The sequence below is a fragment of the Varroa jacobsoni genome, unplaced genomic scaffold, assembly GCF_002532875.2.
Source record: "Varroa jacobsoni isolate VJ856 unplaced genomic scaffold, vjacob_1.0 scaffold_881, whole genome shotgun sequence".
Taxonomy (NCBI): Eukaryota; Metazoa; Arthropoda; class Arachnida; order Mesostigmata; family Varroidae; genus Varroa; species Varroa jacobsoni.
Window position 1 is genome coordinate 535,293 of NW_019213783.1, and position 16,989 is coordinate 552,281.

General features: G+C 39.8%; 1 long non-coding RNA gene across 10 annotated transcripts in view; it reads left to right on the forward strand.

Annotated features, from left to right (window-relative positions):
* LOC111264639 (uncharacterized) overlaps nucleotides 1-8,262 on the forward strand; it is a 30,913-nt gene extending 22,651 nt beyond the window's left edge. For 4 of the 10 annotated variants that reach the window (XR_002682962.2, XR_015312754.1, XR_002682958.2 and 1 more), the window contains exons 2-4: nucleotides 4,411-4,574; nucleotides 5,560-5,865; nucleotides 6,417-8,262. This is a non-coding gene — a long non-coding RNA (uncharacterized LOC111264639). Of the gene's footprint in view, nucleotides 1-499; nucleotides 1,009-1,034; nucleotides 1,266-1,354; nucleotides 1,677-2,116; nucleotides 2,442-2,902; nucleotides 2,979-3,021; nucleotides 3,210-4,410; nucleotides 4,575-5,559; nucleotides 5,866-6,416 lie in introns of those variants that run through there. The other 6 variants (XR_002682960.2, XR_002682965.2, XR_002682961.2 and 3 more) reach the window with 6 other exon arrangements.
* Nucleotides 8,263-16,989: the final 8,727 nt, after the last annotated feature.

Consider the following 16,989-nt stretch of genomic DNA (forward strand, 5'->3'; position numbering starts at 1 on the left):
CGAACCAGAGCTACGTATAAGTGAAACGACGTGGCCATTGAAAGGCTGACTGGGTTTAGAAATTTCATTTACTTAACACCGCCTTTCGTTTACTGTGACGAAGGATAACTTAAACTCATTTGTATTTTATTTAACCTCCTTAATGCTTAAACACATGTTCATATACTTAGTTTTCAAACCTCCTTCTAAATAATTGGTTTATCTACGACAATCAACACGTAAATTGCATAGTTTTGAAAAAAAATACGCCTTCGTATAGCTGGCCGCAGCTGTACCTTACGATAGGTCTGGGGCAAGCTTTTGCCGGTGTGCGCATTAATAGCCGTCCATTAGTCTTTATAATAAAGTACAAGTGTAAATAAAGGCAGAAAGAGTAAGACAGAATTCGTTATCTACTTATGTGAGCTATTTTTTTTGTTAGCCATTAAATCAACATGTAAGGGCTGCCGTTGGTAAGAGATCGCCCTTGGTCAAAGATTATATGAAACGGACCATGGAAGGAGATACGGCTTTTGAATGGGTTAGATAAAGAATTACCGTTTATACGTATAAATCTTATTTTCGTATCGAGTGAGCTTTTCTAGTGCTTTTACGGCAGTGACTTTTAACCGTCCCTTTCGTCGTCTGTTTCTCGATAGAAATGTCAGTCTAACCGGTAGAGCAAGCTAGGATTTTCATGGAGCTCGACTGTGCTTTAACATACGCCGCTCGACGATCGTATGCGACTGGCCGGCCAAGCCACACGACATTTTTTCTTTGTGCCTACCATTTGTTTCCCTAGCTCTATGATCGACACTGTCCAAACGCACTCTCGCTCCGTTACGTCCTATAGCTTTTGTCCTGCTGTTTGTTCTCCATCTTTTCTAAATTCGTTGTTTGCGTTCTCTAGCGCTACCAACAACAACTCTTCTGCTTTGTCCTTATCAATCAGCATGTTCACCACGTTGACCTCATCTCAATCAACGACCAATGGCCGATCGAGCACGAAGAGCATCGATAGAAAAAAAGGTAGCGCAGACAACCGAACCCGGTAACGCTGAAATCGTAAGGAACTCACGCGGTACTTCGGAGACACGAAGTAGCAGTACGAAAGAAGAAAATAACAAGGAAGAATCAAGAAAAAAAGCTGGTCGATTGCTCCAACCGCCGCCTTAATGGACATTTGTAAAGATAGTCTCAGTTAAACCTAATTACTGCCTCACGTAGCCCCCCCCCCTCCCCTGAATTTGTAGTTTTATTCGCCGTGGGATCTATACCACGCTATGGTACGTTACAAGCGATAAGTTGTCTTAAGGGATTCAGGGTGCTTGTAACAGCCGTTTGCTTACGGCTGTTGTTTCCGCTCTGCAGGTTGGCATCTGCTGTCGGCGAGGGCTCTAGTCAGTTCGTATGTATATGTGTGTGTGGGGGTGTGTGTGTGTGTGTGTTTAGTGACAGTAGCCTTTAGAAAATTAATGCTGAACATTGTTTCGAGGTAATATTTCTAGGTAAACCTAGGCCAATTTACGTTATACCATCTAGTGGACAGCGCACGCACTGAAAAAGCTTATGGGATATTGTCAACCCACCGAAACGGACTGTTGTGACATTGAATATTATTCTACGTATATAACAAATCACTAAAAGGAACGACATCGATGGGCTTGAACCTCTATGCGGCGTAGTTCTTACAAAAGGTAACCATTTAAAATAAGTTCCCGTGTCTCTCTATCCATGTCAGCTTTGGTCCAACATACCAGCCACGATGAACATAAACCTAAAATGTTATTTGTTCATCTCATACGAGATGGTTCACGTACTTAACATATTGGCACGTTAGCAGTCAGAAAGCTAGGTTAGACATGTATCGTGCTAACGTGTTGCTGTACGTGATGTTGATACGGCTTTCGATAGCAGGCAGGAAATATGACTATGTACCCTATAAACTATGTCGCTTAATAACCCTGGCCTTTAAACGAGGTTAAAACGATTTCTGCTGCTATTGGGGTAAATATACGATACGGTCTTGATGTGATAGCGGCGCTAGTTTATGGTGACACAGCAATGAATTTATGAGCTATGAAAAATAGAGTTAAAAACGTTTAGCCTTTTTGTCCGTACACAAATGTAAACTTTGTTTGTTGCAGACGACCGATCTATGCTTATTAGTTTCCTATGTTGTTACAGAGAGTAATTCGAAAGTATATAATTAGTTTCATGCTATAAATAGAACTTTGAACGATTTGCCATATATTGTTCAAATTTACAGAAATTAATCGACATCTCCACCCGCCGCAGGCCACCCGCCACAGGCCACCCACTACGATGCACTTATATAGTACAGTAGATTTTTTCCAAATCGCGTAGCATATTATATACTATACTGCGCGATTAAATTTTATCTTTTTGCCTTTGTCTCGTTTAATTGGCTACAACTGCAGGGGTAATCACAAGAAATGCCGGTGAGTGTTTGCCCACTGAGTTTTTACTGTATTAGGCTTACAAAAGAAATTCGTCCCTTTTGCTAGACTAATGACCAATTGTTCCTACATATATATATATATATATATATATATACACTATTTCATTTTGGTGGTACATTATTTTGTTTATTATGACTGAAATCACGAGATATAATGTGGGTGTCTATACTACACCGTCCGGTCAGAACATACGATCTTGCCAATTGTCGGCAATGACTTCTTAGCTAGCAATGTTTCAAAATGCCCATAAATGAGTTCAATATATATCTTATTATCTGGCGTCAGCACAGACGCCATACGTTGTGCTTGTGCGGTGTGCACGGGGCTTTTATTTGTCAGTGAATAACATTTCGTTATATAAATCTGATTGTCGAAATCATTTGTACTATAATAATTAGAATCTGTAACAGAATAGAGTATTAAATGGACGAATTTAAAATAGAACAAGCATGGTTAATTGATAATAGTCATCTGCATAGAAAACGAAGTCAACTCGAAGTAGAGAGCGCTTAAGCGGTACGACAAAGCGACGTCCGTGTGTTTTTTTTCCTCCGTTTAGATTCTGCGGTAGTCTAAGAGGTTAAACTCAAACGGGTCGAGCTCTAATACAGTCGCAAAATACAGCTAAGTCTCATAAGATTTTAACAAGCCACCTAAACTGGGAGTCAACTGCATAAAATATCACTGCAAATAATCGTGCCTTGGCCCAGACCTAAACCCAGTGGGTCTCAGATTAAAATGTAACAAGTGAGCTGACAATTTAGTTATACAGTTGAACACAACGGAAAGGGGGATCGTGTTGAAAAAGGCTATTAGATCTGTGAACGATTGCTGCAGCATTAACCAAACATTTGTTCTTCAGTTTATTCTACTAAATAGTATATTGAACGATTCATTTCTAGAAGTATTATGGGATGTGGTAGAATATGTTGTTTTCAAGGTCCTAGTCAACCACTCTGTTCAAACTAAGGACTAGAACAGCATCCTAAATATGTAACCTGATTTTGACGACTTTAATAGAACGAGATGTACGCGCGTGCCTCAGACTCTATGGAAGTGATGCAGTTTCTAAATGGACAGATTTTTCTGCTCTTTCGGTACTCTGACAGCTTGTCCACGATAGATTTGTGAAACGGGTAACACATACATGTAACGCCGGGTTGCGATTGTATAGAAGAGTTTAACTCAACAATCTGAACAGAGTGATTTATAAAAGAACAATAGCTGACTATTTCTGTAATAAGGTACGATACATTTCGGACTAAGTGTTACTTACGAGTCCTGAGAAATTACTTACAACGACTTTGTTATACCACCTTGGCCTGGTGTTCGGCCCCGCGTACCTATGGTTACCCTCACTACAATGTAGTGGTCAGGCCTATTTCTACGTGAAATAGATTTTGAATATGTCGAGTCCTGGTAATATAAGCATCCTGATTTCTTCTGTTACGGCAATTACACTCTCAAAGGAATATGTTTATGCTATGAACTTCATTGTATAGCCCTATACATTTTTCAACACGCTCGCAACTAGAACTTGACAGTCACCATTTTACCATAGCTCCGCGCGGTTTCAATTCCAAACCTTAATGAACTTAGCTATGCCAGATATCTCAGTTTACTTGACCCTTTTTTTTGTTTTTTTTTAGCAATAGGGTGATTTGACTTGCGCCCAGTGTGCCCAATCCCGCGTGGTTACAGTTTTATTATACTGTGATAAGCTTTTTAGTTCCGATTCTTTTAATACGTTGCGATTATAATTCTCTATTCATTCCAAGTAAGCATTAACTTCAATCAAATACCACATTAAATAAACAAAGTATCCTGCAGCGCCATTTTATGACCAATGTTGCCACTGAGCATGGTTGATATATGACATTGTGGGGTTGTAATTGAATGCCATTTTGTTGACCATGACACTCTACCCCGGTTTGTTTTTCCTCACTAGTTGTTGCAAGATGTGGGATACTGACAATCAGCAGCCTCAATTCTGATACAATTGATATCCGCCGGGACAGAAAGCGCGAAGAGATCGAGAAGCGTGAAGAGACTACGCAACGATACAATAGGGACGCCGTCTAGATATGTCGAGTGAGGTTTACGTAAGTGCAGGTAGGTCAATATTATTAAGTAATAGATCAGGGAAAGTCTTATCTTTTAGACTTTTATCATTAGCGCGCCATTTCATTGACTACGACCGTTGGAATAACCGAACTCCGCAAGTGATGGAATCCTTTTTGAGTGCTATAGCTTAGACTCGATAAATGGTTTTAACGCCTACGGTAAATGCTCTAGGCTGGATTGTACTTGTAGCTCGGTTATGGTAATAGGTAGAAACTCCGTGTTTCTACTACGCTGTTTTAGTGCTTCGGAACGAAGCAACAACATCGTTTTACCTGGCATAATTAAAGACGGTTACCCCACTGTGCAGCAAATGATCAGATGTAATTAATGTGGAAACTATTGGAATTTAAAGGGAGTGAACATGATCATATTCTAGAGAAACCAGGCAAAACTATTTAAATATTTACAAAGCTTGACACTGGCAACGGGCATACAGTATAGTTCATACGGGTGAACTTTGCGGACCCAGCTGGGAAACCACCATTCTGCATGTATAATGTTACCGCTCTACTCGTACAAAATGGCGGCTGGAATTACCGGACAGACTAATTACATTTCATGGTTATATAGAATCTTCACAAATCTAATTAACGCTACGAGATTACTTGGGGTATTGTTATATAAATCATACGATTAATATTTCTTCCTTTGCATGTATAATACATTCATTGGCCATTCGACTGCGTCAGATACAAGTCAGCTGTGATCAGTTGAATGATTTACTGGGGTTGGCTATCTGGGTTAATTTTTCACGATTACTTTGAAAAATTTTCTCTTTTCTAAGATTTTCATACTGGAGCAAATTGGTGTTTGATGAGTCAGACGAAAGATGCTACAGAATTGAAGAACGTGCTAAAAATATGTCAGTGAAGAAATACAAGAACAAGACGAGCCCACCATTTACTCTGCTTTCCTATTTAGCTTTTTCCAGAGCTCAAATACTCAAGTAGTAAAGTTTCGTTCTACTTTGCAGATATCGTTAACGAAGCAGAACTCTCCACCCAGAAGCACTTGCTAACTGATGTGTTGTTTATTCCCCAACGGTACTTTCGTAACACATGATCAGGATCTGATCTATGTGAGATCAGATTATCGCAATCGAACCTCTTTGTGCAGTGAGGATCGCTGATGCGCGCTTGCTTAAAGAGCACTGCTCAGACGTTCTTTTGCCTCCCTAAGAAGCATCTAGCTTTCATGTCTGATCGCGAAAAGCCTGATTCTAGAAGTTGTCAGCGCGCCAACACGTGCTGCTTCCAATGGCAACGGCTGGACTCATACGGTATAAAAATGGATCCGACCGATTTAATTTAGTAGACCATAGACAATCTCGGCGTCTTCTAACGTATGCCTTGGACAATCGTCTTTACCAACGCTGTTCCGGTTTAAAATTTACGGCTAGTCCTGCAGCTCGGTTATCTATCACTTTTGAACTGTTGAGTAGCTGGCAAGAACTTATTTACGTTAACTGGTTTAATTTTTAGACGCAAGAAACTTTTGCATTCTTTCCCGGAGACAAGGGATCTGCAGCCTTATTGCAGGTTCAAACTTAACAACAGAGAGCTACGATTCATTATTGATATGTATAAACTAAATCGCCTGAGCGTTTTTTGGGGGACGAGGCGGTGGGGGCGTCTTGTAAATGATACCAAATAGTCACTGTTTTCGGATTAGTCTTCCTAGCTTTACCCCGATTTTCGTAAGAGTGCATAATACCTATCGGAGCTGCTAGGTCTGTTTTCACTTTCCTTGCTTCGTAAATAGTCTCTAAATAGCAAGCGCGCATCGACATATAATTTCATCTAACCACAATCTATTGCTGCGTCTCTTCAGGTTCGCTGTTAGTAGGGAAATACGCCCGGGAACGCACTGATCAATATAGATCATCCACAGTATTACAATCAATCTTATGCATTGAAGGACAAAATATTTTCATAAAATTCTACGAATTTATTGTTTATGCCTAACTAGGCGATAAAACTTTCACACATCCTCTGTGGAATGGAATATTCTATAGACATACAAAACCCAGCTGCGAATAAACTGGGCCAGGATTTGAAAAAGGATGGTATTAATTAAACGTAAATATTTCAATTCAAGCAAATCTTTCTTTACTATGGGGAGCGGATTGAACTTGGACCCGCCAACAGTTATTCCTAACCGAGCCTGATAACATATTGGGTCTGTTCTTTTTGTCTGAAATCTCAGCATGTGCCTAAAAGAAGTAAAACGTTTCGAATCTAGTTATGTTCTGTAGAAACTTGCATAACATAATAATATACTGCAATTGCATCAGTGCTTATTTATCGGCACAGTTCGACATATATTACTGTGTGACCGTTTGCGATTAGTTTCTATAAGCCATCCAGTCGTGTTATATAAATAGGTTCAGGGTTAGAAGCAGGATGAAAGCTATGCTGTTACCAAACAACTTGTTGAGCTGTTTCTGAAAAACTTCGTCTCAATAGCGACACCAAGAAAACCGATAAACAGCGACCTGTTAATTGAGCCTTTCCTTTCCTTTCACCTTTATCTAACCGCGGAGCAAATCTTTGACGCCCTTCTCTTTTCCGGTATAGGAATTCTCGCGCCTAAAAATTTAATTGCAAACAATGTATACGTCTACGTTATGTATTTGTTTGATTTTACAGTTTATTTGTTCATATGTAGAAGACACCCCAATGTACACACTAAAAATATTAACGGCTTCTATAGAAACAATAAAGAAATGCCAAGTCTTAAGTTATAGTAAGCTGTACTTTGGCGCTTTCGGCATCAAACAACGTGTAGCTAAAATATGTTTGATACTATTAAATAAAAGAATGCATTAATAATAACTGTTAGACTTAGGACACTTCGTGAACATCTTGCGATCTGAAAAACGGTGTGGAAAAACTAAGTATATTGATCTGTGAAGAGCTAACTAGGCACATCGCTAGTGGAACTTATCGAATCCCGAAGTTCGCTAGCACGTCCAACTTACAGAAATTTCGTTGAAGCATGCATTATTGTGCTATGGAAAGTTGATCTTCTGAAGCTCAGGCAAAGTGAGCTCAAAGCAGACCGTCTGGGAGCATCGTACTTATAATACTTTGGAGATGCTTTTCTTTAAACCAATTAAGTCTTCAGAATATCAACAGGCGCTTGATCCTTTGATAACCGGAAGTAAATTGGAATTTTATTTATTATTAACCACTGCTCAACGAAAAAATTTTGCATTACTTGTGTTTCCGCAAAGAACACCAAAAACGCATTTTTTTTTTTAAAAATCTCGATAAATTTGCGATGCGATGAAAAAAACTTACTTCAAATGGAGCATAACGTAAAGTAAGTTTAATAGAGGTGCAACTAAGAATAAGTGTCACGGAAATCTCCTAAGAAGCTTGCCTTTGAAGTGTTCCACGATAGAATTACTCAGCACAACTGCATACAAATGATATACACCTATTTTTCAACAAAGAAGTTAAAGAAATTTCACAGAACAGAGCATATAAACGGCACCTAAATAGCAACGATAGCTGGTGGAAATTAGCTGTGGCCCTGGATCGACTGACACATCGCCGCCTTTTGTCGGCTTCAAAGGGTCGTTAACATAAGTGAAACATTTCTGGGCGCTCGGCGTAATACCGGAAATACGGCGTAAATAAAAGTTAAATGCGGTTCGGCTGATAGTTCTCGATTTAGCATTGTACTTAGCTGTTTGCGGTGTCTTTTATTGTCAGTCCAGACAATGGCGCGTTTTCTTTAGAAGTATTTAGATGCCTTAGAAATGTTTTTTTTTTTTTTTAATATACTTCCATTTCTTTTTAGGATCGAATTCTTTTGCATATCATCATGACAAGCTTGTAACGAACGCAATCCAGTGTACAAACGCTTTGTCACTAAAGCGTGACTACACTGCTCCGATAGTATTTAGCCGGTCGGAATTTGCTGTTTTTTTTTTTCTAGGTTTTCTCTAAGTCGAATATGGCTTTCGCTTGACCGGTACGTAGTATTGCCAGTTTTTTGTAGTCAAACCTGTGGAAAGAACATGGTTTTGCGATACTGTTGCACCGATGTATGATCTTCGAATGTGACTGTATTTCCTACACTAAGTTAACTGACAATATTAATAATGCAAAATTTTTCGGATTAATATTCGTGACGGGTTCAGGTTCCAGTTATAAGTTTGTTCATCTTGTCAAACAAGAGATGATTGGGGTGTGGCTTTTGTAGAACACGTTGATGTGTTGAGCGGGAGTTTCTTTCTGTTCTGAACGTCGCAGTCAATGATAGGAGTCGGCTCGTGGTCCAACGCGTCGAAGCCTGGCATGTGAAGTAGGCTTCGTAGGACTTTTGTTCCGTAGGCCAGGAAGGGTGCAAGCAGCCGGAGAGGCAGGACACGAAGTAGGTATTGGCAGCAAAGTGTCGTAAAACATCAAACTAGGCCCAACTAGCGTGCTCACAAAGCTGCAGCAAATCTTCCGCCGATCTGTAACATAAGACATATATACATCTTGTGACGGACGGATGGACTTTGTCAGCTTTTTTTGTCAAGAGAACGTCCATGTTACCCTACTTCGTTATTCAACGTGTTATCCCTTGTTCTTCCACCACAGGCTATCTGCGACGGCAAAAAAGAACAACACTTTAGATGGTTTATTGGTTCGACTAGAAACACTTTTCCTGATGCACTTACGTTAGCAGAGTGTATAAAGACATTGGTTCTACGCTCTGTTCGCGTAAGAACAGCTGTACGGTGACAATGTTGAGTTGGTAAGATGATTTTCAACCTACTACAAGTTATTCAATTAATACGTTAACCTAATGAATTGTGAACGGAAACGAAATTGTTTGATGGTATTAAAAGCATATACTGATATAATAAAGGATATAATGATGATAGTGAAATCATATATCTATCAATCACGAGTAACTCCATCAAGGAATACGAGACCTTTAGAATGCATACCATATAATTTTAATTAAGAAAATCCTCATCTTTTTATAAATGCGCACTTTCAGATCTAAAAAAAACTGGCAAAGATCGAAACTAGGCACTAGATTCCTTTGAGACTTCGTAGCAGTAACTAGACGGTCGCACAACGACAACCGAACAAGCTTGTAGTAAATGCTGTTTGCAGACAAACGTTTTGGTACATATAAACCATCTTCGTATTGTCCGAAGACTGAGATCGGCAAAACTGTTAGCAACAATGGCCCGTAGTCATTTTGCACCTAGCCCACCCTTACAGACTATAATATATTTGGGGCTCCTACGCAAACCAGTTTTCACGTCTTTGTAATGCTTTCTGTGTACAAAAAAAAGTTCTTCGAAAATTACTGCGCCGACAGAAAAACCGAACGCGGTAATCATTTGTCACATGCAGGAGCTATTCTACAGCGTAACAAATCGCTACCGCTTACCGTTCATGAAACTGTACGTTGATTTAGCCCGTCTATGTCCTGACCGAATTATTCAACGAGCCTACTCAGTGCATTGATGTAGAATCTCAGAAGAAATGACAGCAATTGCCGGCCTTTCCCGTCTAACGGAATCCGATCTGATCCTTTTTTGTGAGCTCAAGTCAAATTTTCCTGAGTATAGTGTGACGAGGTTATGGACCTCGTTAGTTGGCTGAACTTTTTGAGAACAGAGGGCCATTTTACCCGAAACAGAAGAGGAGCGAAGACGAATCCACAACACAATCGATCTGAATGGCTCAGGAAAATAACGTTGGAGACGATCAAGCTAGTCGATAGAAAGGTATAATGAACCCCCATTCCGTCAAAGACTTAAGCTAAGATCTGGAAAGTATGTCTCATATATGCAAAGCATAATTTAGAAATATTTTGATCAACAACGCCTTGGATTCCTCACAAAAAATTGCTTTTTTTGCAGCAGCCACCGCAGGAGTAAATATGATTTCCTATATCTGCTATTTCCTATTTTATGCTATTAATATCCTCCTGGTAATTTAACATCGCTTCAGTGGATAGTTGTAGGTACCTTTTACATTGCGATACAGCGTACATAACAGAGCGGTTTTAAGTGATTTTCTTAAAATATGAAAGCGTTTCGTTTTCCTTTAAGACATGAAAAAAAATTTCTGGAAATTGGTCTGCTTGTTGTCTGTGATAGTTGTTTCAACATTACTTTCACCAAAAACGTTTCAAAACTTCATAACGATGGCCAGTAGATGTGTTGCACTCACGAGTTCTCGTAGCATATATAATATCAGAACACTGAAAGCTAGTTAGGGATCGGGACAATATTTGCATGGTTTTTATTTATTGGTTGGTTATTATTTGCAACTTTTTATTAAATAAATAAATGGCAACAATAATTACACACGATAGCTTTTGGAACCATCGAGTAATTCCTTTTCCATTCTTTAATTTTTTTTGCCTATAGCTCCCTCATGCATCGCTTATATTTTCGTGAGGCGCGTTCCTTTAGGCTACGGGCTATGCAAGCGACGCAAGTAGTGACACCTATGATCGAATGCGACTTCTTGCGATAGTAAGTTGGACAATGCGACCTATTGCGATTCCATCTGTAAGGTCAGCATGATCCTTGCTCTACCCGTATCTGACAAATAGCCTAAGACCAAGGTGCAGTGGGTTTAACAGCTGGCTATCACGCAAGTAGAACGATGAACACACAGCATATCCCTATTTTTTGGGATTCCAAATATCCCTCTCATCTAGTTCTAACCGAACCTTCTAGAGATTTCTTGCGCTTTAAGAAAGGAACACTTGATGACCTATTTTCCCCATGTTCTTTTGCTGTTTTGCTTCTGGAAATGGCCTTTAACAGTACGACAACTTTTCACTACAGTTAGAATGGCCTTCGGTCAGGGCCGTGAACTCCTGAGTCGAACGACCATTTCACAGGCGTACGGAAGGAAGAATGGAAGTTGGCAGTTGGTTCGTCGCTGTACGTCTCTTCGATCGAACGAACAGAAGGGAAACGCGATATAAGAATGGGACGAGTGCGTTTTTCCTCGAGCTTCGACCCTTCTGGTCCGACGACTACTGCTTGTGCTAGTACAGCCGATTCCCACATTTTTAGAGGACGGACACCGCTCAGACCAAACATCCAATATAACTGCTCAGAGTGGATGGTAAACGCATAGATTGACAAATGCGGTGCCTTTGATATCCATTCCAGTAAAAGGTTTCGTCTGGTTCATACAGACGTCAGCCGGAGCCGACATCAATCCATACGACATAATACATGCGGCAACAGCATACGTCATTGTTCGCAATCATCGACGTCAACTCGGATATTATGTACCTTTGCGGTATTGGATCTTCGGAGTGGATGCGAATGCACGATTACCCTAGTCTATGGCTTCTTTTTGCACGATTTTCGTACGTGCAACATCCACATACGCCAGTTCGATTGATCTATTCATATGATTCACTACATTTAGTTGTAATAAATATGTGCCAACGAACAGTGCACGTCGACGTGTATCGAGGCTTGTAAAATCCATTGTCAGGTCTGTTACACAATACAGTTTCATGGTTTACCGTGAAATGATTTTATCTATTGGAGCAAACTTTATTTAGCGATTACTTGAAGTTAGGGTTGTTCTTCCCTTTGTAAATGGTCGACCCCATCGTTATATATTAGCCATATATAGTACCCCCTATAGGCAATGGAGATGATGATGAGCCTGTGACTTCTGTTGTCGATCAATATGTTATAGATTTAGATTTCCGAACTGTTACGGTTATCCAGTACCATAGAGAATTCGTGATGCTGTGATACCAAGGAATAAAGAAAGCGTGAGCAAGGTGTAAATTTTACTGGCAATTTTTTTACGTTACTATAGCAACGGTTATACTCAGCACCAGCGAATGGCGCGATTGGTTGTAACCTTTAGGCTATTAAAAACGAATCGGGTAGATTTGGAAGCCGGAAAAGTTTTCAACTATGTGCTACCTACAGATGAAACTTAGCTAGTTAATACTTAGTTTTCTAGAAAACCGGTTGAGTTTTCTCCAACATAAGTAAGTTCACTAGCGAAAACACGTGTCAGACTCGAAAATCAACGTTTAATGGTCTTCCCTCAGTTCATCGAGGACTACAACACTGCGGAAATTTGGCTAAGGCTGTTGAAGGCATTTTCGCCTTTCGCAGGCAAGAATGAATGCAAACGTTTCAAAAACGGAGATTGTAGTTTTGACGACCAGAGAGATGGCCAGGTATCGAGACCTAAAGGACAAGAACGTATGAGCGCAGTCGAGGAGGGTTTTGATGAAAGTAGAAGTCCTAACGCTCTGCCGGCCAAAACGGACATTTCACCTGTAACGTATTGCACAATTATAACCCAAATAGTGAAAATGCAGAAATTGAGTAAATGGGTTTGCCGTCAGTTGACGATAGGGCAGCTATTGCAGCGTTGTACCTAAGCAGACAACATTGCATCACGAGCCTGCTAAGCAGTGGCCAGACGCGTCGCCTACAAGCGTTAAAGACAAATAAATCTCAGTTCTGGTGGTAAACTACGTGCATCGAGTTGGGAGTTAGGTCCCGCGCTCGTTTTGCTGTTGATTTAATTGACCCGATTTTTTTAGGTCACACCGGGTCGAATGTATTCTATGCCAAAAGCGCGTCATTGTGCTCACTTAATCTGTTCAAAGGGTATTTCATCAGCTCGTCCAAAGCGATGAAAAAATTTGAATCACACGTTACCTTAAAACTAATATAATCGACTTGAGTCGACTGCCTAGCTACGTTTTGACGGACCTCCTATTACAATTTCTTAGGATTTTATTACAATGATGTAATTCAATTTTCATTATTCATTCATTTTTTCATATTGTCTCTGTCACCGTGCTGCCCTGAAACGAAGATCCCATCCATTGCTCTTGGGAAATGTCTAGAGTTTTACGGTAGGACATTGTTGTGGACATCTTATTACTCTGGGTCAACAATTGCTGCATTAAGCCCGACGATTAGTTGCGATGATCGTGTTTTCTGTCGGTATGTTCTCGTTGTTAACACGGCGCCTGTATCTCGCTATCTGGAGAAATACGTGATCTCGATCTCACGTTTTCTTATAGAAATCCAAATGCTATTCTACATTCAAATGAAAAGTTAATCCCAAACCTCGAAAACGGTGTGCCAATCCATTGTTTTGATCTTGCCTAACACGAACTTCTGTTTGGGCAGAAGGCTACTGATGTGTTGCCATCATGGTATTATTACCTCGTTAATAATTAAGCTCGTTTATTGCCACTTCGTGCTGTGGTGCCGATATGGTACTTTACGTGTTTTACAATTGTGACTTTCGACCATTTCAGCTTTCGTATCAGTCATATTAAGCGAATTCCCCGGTATTTCGGCCTTAGTCGTTCTACTGCTTTGATTTAGTTTTAATTCGCCCATATAGAGAAATTACCTTTAGTCTGCCGATAAGGCCTTTATGTTTCATTCGCCGTTAGTCATTTGATCAAACGTATTGATAAAGGTTGCCATCACTCGGCTACCCCTTTATAAAAAATTCAATAAAGCATTCAAGAAACGATTTACTTTTGGCGATCGCAGCTGGCTAGTGATTGAGTTTGCCAAGCCAATACGTATGCTATCAATGTAGACCAAAACATTTGAATGAGTACTTTGCTTTTTATATGTTTTGCGCAACGGATACTTTTATAGACTGTGTTAAGAACATGGATGAAGAAAAAAAGAGGAGTTTCGTGTAGGAAATGAGACGCGAATGGAATCGGGGTTAAGGTTTGTTTCTATCACTGGGTTCGAAACCTATTTTGCAGAACAGAAAAACACTGGTGCAACTGCATTTAAATCCTTGGAGGGTTTACGAAGCCAAATTATCGACCTTTCTTTGACGCTATTCAAAAAGATGCCAAGTGACTCTGGTCGTTTGTTGGAACCGTTGATTCAGGTACATTACAACGCATTCTTCATTTTCCCATTTTACCAGTCTTATTTATTTCCTATTAATTTATTATATTATTATTTATTTTCTTATTCTTACATTGATATACTTTACAAACCCTTTACCACTTTTTTTTTCTATGATGCAGTACTTTGTTCTCAAATAGCAAACACAAGAAAGGTCGATTTTTTCCAATTCAATGTTGAACCTATTTCGCAACTCTTCAATAGAAATCTTTACACATTTTTAACTAGTGTCGAACTAGGCGTTAAAAGAGCTACCATCTTGCTTGAATTAGCGTTATGCTCTATAGGAGTAAAGAATACCTTAAAAAAGCTATTCAATCAATTAGAGGAACCCTACGTGCACCCCACTTTAAGATGAAAACTCTATTGATTTACATAAAACTAGCTTAATCACCGACATACAGATACGCAAAAACTATTTCGGTAGTGTATAGCTTGATACAGATAGATAACATAATGACTTGTAACTATCTAAGGTGTTGAAGACAAATCTTCTATTCGTATCAGCTAACTGACGAATATACTATATGTCGTTTAGCCGAACTCACACCCCGATTTAATCGGTCTGGCTACCGCTTGCCGCTGTCATGTTGTCATGTCAATGTTGATCATCGCAGCACATAGAGGAACCTACCTAGGCACGGGGACGACAGAGGCGGCTATTTGGCCTATTTTATGCGGCAGCAGTTTCCGTTTGCCGGCTTCGCTCGTTGTGAGTCGGCTGCTCCTGGCGGGGACGGCCTCGAGATGATGAATGTATTTTCCTTGCCTCTCTCGCCTTGAAACCCCGGCAGATAATCTCCGTCTGTCCGCCTACTATAAGCCGTCATCATTCCTCTCTTTCCAGGCAATTAGCCACCACAGAATACCACCACTATGGCTATGGGCTTCTCAGAAGCACTTGCTTACTCTTCAAAAAACACTTCTCAGAAGCAAGTGCTTTTTCTTTATAGGCCCTGCGTCGAAACAAAGCGTCGTTATTTGAATGCGTATATTTTTATAATATTAATGATGATATCTTTTTTTAATTTGGTAAATTTGCCAGGATACTATGTGTAGTTCTGAAAGCTGTTAGATGAGATCTTTGTGGCTTCAGAATGGAGTTAAAAGAAAAATAGCGGCTTACGCGACCGTAGTTGGACACAGATCGATACAGAGCGGGCCTGGTTGGACGCAGCTTCATGCAAGTTAAAAAAAATTAGCTTACTCCAATTCTCAGTATCTTTATTCCCTTCATCTGCACCACTGCGAATGAAAATAAATCTAGTTCGGAATATTTAACGTCTTCTTTTAGGCTCTATTGACGACTCAAAACAGGGCGCCCATTTTCATGCCTTTCAAGCCTGAAGAGCTTGGACTTGAAGCGCCGCTCTTCTAGGCACCATTTCAGTATACAACTAGTTGAAAACAAGAGTGGTAGTATTCAAAATACAATTGAATAGTTTTTTTTATGTTTTCTCGTTTTCAATTCGTGTTTTTTTGGGGGTATCGAACACGATGCATAGGAAGTGTTGAATGAGAAAATTTTGGCCTGAATTGAAACCCCAACAACAAGTGGCTTGCTAAATTGAGCATTGGCTTCTTTGACCTAACCAACCTGGTTGTCTATATTGGAACGATCAAAGCACGCTGCGACTACACTTCATCTACAACGCATCGAAAAGATGATCGAGAGACTCGATTCCAGTGCAACAGCGTCCTTACGATGCAAGGGCCTTCTTTCATGGCTAGTCTAGAGGAACTCAGTCTCGGTATAAAGACACAAATTGAATTCATGATTATCGTGCTTTGTCGACTCGTTAGAACATATAATTCAACGTTATCCCACAGTATTGACGTTTCTGTCGTCCGCGGAAAAATAGTTTCCGCTCGAATACATGTAAACAAAACTGGTCATGAGGGTATCTATTATCCGAATCACACGCATTTCAGCTGTACAGATAACACACAGACAAAGCCATACGTTTTATAATTTCAGTATATAAGTAAGCCTTTGTAGTCAATAAGGGCGTGCTCGACTCGATCACAGATATAACCTGTAACATGGGCATAAGTTAATAACGCAAAGGTCCAAAAATTATAGAATACAATCATTTACTTCCATATGAACCTGGGATCTAAAACACACAGCGCAACGTACTCTTCTATATATATACATATATATATATATTAGAGATACTATATATATATAATATCTAAATTCGATTAACTGTAATTATATGTATAAGGCAAGCTGTTATCCCTTGATGTGAATAGTGCGTCTTTTTGTTCTCTATTATCTAAGATCCATGCTTGCACCCATTAAGCTGTTTTTTGAAGGTATTTATTGAGACAAAATAAATTACGTTTAATCTGAGCAGCAGAACCCTATCTGAAAGAGCCGGATGTGTCGGCACAAGCTCAGCTGCACGCACGATGCATATTATAATGATCGTACAAATGTGGGAGTTATCGATACTGGAATGAGGTGAGAATAAAATTTCTACG